The sequence below is a fragment of the Martes martes genome (assembly GCF_963455335.1).
Source record: "Martes martes genome assembly, chromosome: 17".
Lineage (NCBI taxonomy): Eukaryota > Metazoa > Chordata > Mammalia > Carnivora > Mustelidae > Martes > Martes martes.
This window is the reverse complement of record NC_137905.1, coordinates 59,315,225-59,318,547: the sequence shown is the minus strand read 5'-3', so window position 1 is coordinate 59,318,547 and position 3,323 is coordinate 59,315,225.

The window sequence follows — 3,323 nt, the reverse complement described above, 5'->3', positions numbered from 1 at the left end:
TGCGTCAGCGCGTCAGCCTGGACTACAACTCCCAGCCACCCCTGCGGCGTGCCCGCCCGACCTCGCCCAGGTGGCGGCCATCTTGGCCGGCCATCTCGGATAGCAGGCGAAGCCCGGGCCGCCCCGTGGAAGGCCCTCGCCGGCGACCCTCGGTGGGCCAGCTGGATTGGGGGATGGCTCGAGTTGGGTACGCCAAGCCGCGGGATCTCAACTATTTTCCAAGTAACAGGGCAGGCCAGGACAGAGTCGTGCTCCGCCACGAGGGTGACCACTCGTGGGATGAACCGGAAGTTGGGAAGGGAAGGAGCGCCCAGGGGGTGGGCCGGAAGTTGATTAAAGTTGGGTTGAGGGGGTGGTTGGCGGATTACGACGTCCCTGCGCGGAGGAGGAAGAGCGGGCAGGGACGGAAGCGCAGAGGGTTGGGGCTAACTGCTAGTCCTACCCAATGTGGAGGAAGGAGGGGTGGGAGCAGGGCGGGCGGGAAGCGCGTGGGGGGCGGGACTAACGTCCAGCCACGCTCGGGGGAGGGGGAGGGACGGGCGAGTGACGTGGGAGGGAGGAGCTAAAATCCACCCACGTTCAGGGAAGAGGCTCTGAGACGGCCGACGGAAGTGAGTGGGGCGGCGCCGAATGTGGTCCTTGTCTAGGGGAGGAAGAGGGGCGGGAGGGGGAGGGCAGAAGTGTGCCGGAGGCGGGGCTGAGGTCACCCCTGCGTTCTGAGAGGAAAGGGGGTAGCACCTGCCCGGAACGTGCACCTGGCGGGCTTCTGTGCCCTCCGTGGGATGGGGAGGCGTGGGGAGGAGAAGCACGCATCAGTGTCGGCTCAAGCTGTGCGGAGGACAGGGTTAATTGTGCCCTGAACATAGGTGTGGGGGTAGGTTGTCAAAACCAGAGCTGGACAGAAGTTAAAACAGTGGAAATAGATTTTATTTACAAAAAATGCTACAGGGAAGGAGACACTGCAGTGTGGACCTGGGCTCCGTTCTGAATACAACTAGATCAAGTGGGACCTCATAGCTGAGAAGCAGTTGGAGTGTGTGAGGGGGGCAGTGGGGGTTGTTGGGTGATGGAAAATGACAGTCTGGGGCTCCTGGCTGAAGCAACCCAGTAAGATTCTCGCTGAAGGCAGGTGGGGGTGATCAGATGCCAGCTGCGGGCAACAGTGGGGATGAGAAGTTTGATCGGATTCGAATGTAGAGAAGTCTCGTTAAACTGACTTAGCAGGATTCTTGCTAAAACTAGGTCCTAGAAGAAGCACATGCATGGGCCTGGCCTGTTAGGGAGCAGGGTCAGGGGAGCCTGACTAATGCGTAGGTAAGCAAAGAATCTTTGTCAGGGAGGAGGACGGGGGTGGGTAAGATCCTCTGTACAGCCTCCTCCTCTGAGAGTGGAGTGCCTGTGTCAGGAAATGAGAGGTCTGCCGCTGCACAGGATCTGATGTGTGCTCAGTGTGGGCCCAGTGTGTTCTGCCTTCCTTATCTTCCTCAGAGTCCAGTATCTGGTGTTCATGCATCTTCCTTAGGTCCCAGGGTCCACTGTGGTCTGTCTTCCTCAGGGCCCAGGCACTGTGTTCTTGGGGCTCTCCTAGCATTCGGGTCTGGGCCCAGGACCTGAGGAACTGTCCTCTTGCAGTTTCCTAGCAGATTTGAGCAGCCCTGTGCATCCCTTTGGGTCATCCTGCCCACTGTCTGCCACACTTGTTCCTGGAGCTGTTAATTTTTACGGTCACTGTGGAGAGCAGCCACCTGCAGGCTGCTCATTGTTCATCTTATTTGTTGCAATTAAACGGTCTTGATTTTGATTAGTATTTACTCAGAGACCATACAGACATTTTTCATTTTAACAGTATTTCCTTGGATTTTTTGTGGCTACTGTAGATAAAACACCGTCCCCATTCCATTGGTAATTTGGCTTCTTCCCTTTCCATATTTTGACTTTAAAAGTTGATGTTGTATAGCCCTAGGTAGTGCAACAGAGCCACATTAATTAGTCATGTTATTATTGCTTTATTTTGGATGTGACTAGGGATGCTTGTAGTGGTTCACCAACAAGTTTGATGGAGAACTTTAACAACGTCCACATGCCGGGCTTGATCCCAGGACCCCCGGATCATGACCTGAGCCAAAGGCAGACCCTTAACGACTGAGCCACCCAGGCACCCCATGTTAGAGCATTTCTGAACAAATGTTAACTATTATGCATGTAATGTATCAAAAATGTTATGCATCCTGTTTGCACACAGGGCCCCAGTCCTTCATTCAAACCTTCAGGGCCAGAACTAGTTTGGAACCCACAAGGGTTTTAGCAGGGTGGTAGGGTACTTTCACCACACAGTATATAACAAGCTGAGCAAGTCTGAGGCAACATCTGGCTTTATATACATACAGCTGTAGCAAAATACATGAAGAGTCACAGTAGGCTGGAGAAAGACAATGTGTACATACCCTGGTTATTTCTTTTCTTTCTTTTTTTTTTTTAAGATTTTATTTATTTATTTGACAGACAGAAATCACAAGTAGGCAGAGAGGCAGGCAGAGAGAGAGGAGGAAGCAGACTCCCTGCGGAGCAGAGAGCCCGATGCGGGGCTTGATCCCAGGACCCTGGGATCATGACCCGAGCCGAAGGCAGAGGCTTTAACCTGCTAAGCCACCCAAGCGCCCCACCCCGGTTATTTCTGATAAATTTGGCAGATACATGATAGAGGAAGAAACTTGATTAGCAAAGGTTTGGGAATTTAGAACTGCAGAAAGGGCATTTGAATCATGTAAAAATGGCTGGATTAGCAATAATACTTGTTTCATTCCATCCCAAAGTTTAATTTGTACTTTTCCTCTCTTCATATACCCCATATAGTCAAAGACATATTTATTGAAGTACAGAATTATTGAAATATATTAGCATTCTTCCTTATGCTTCCTTGGTATTCTACTGATTTAATTTAAACAACATATGACTAAGAATAAGAGATAGAGAACTGTATATTGGCCACATCTCTATGGCAGCTGGTGGCATTCAGTTGAGTCTTAAACCTGCCATGAGACTCAATCATGGACCCGATTTGATCTCCACTCACCATTCTCTTTTCTTCTTTCATCACACAGAGCATCTCAGATTGTTTTATGCAAAGGGGAACACATGTTTAAAAGTCACTTAAAAAAAGAAACACAGGCCTCTAGGCCACTTCTCAGAATTCCTCAGACCTTTAAAACTTAAGGTTGGAGAAGCAGGAATAAATTAGCATTTTACCTATAAATTATTACTATGTAAATAGTAATACTATATAAATAAATGTACATAAAATATCTGGGATTAATTTGTTGGGA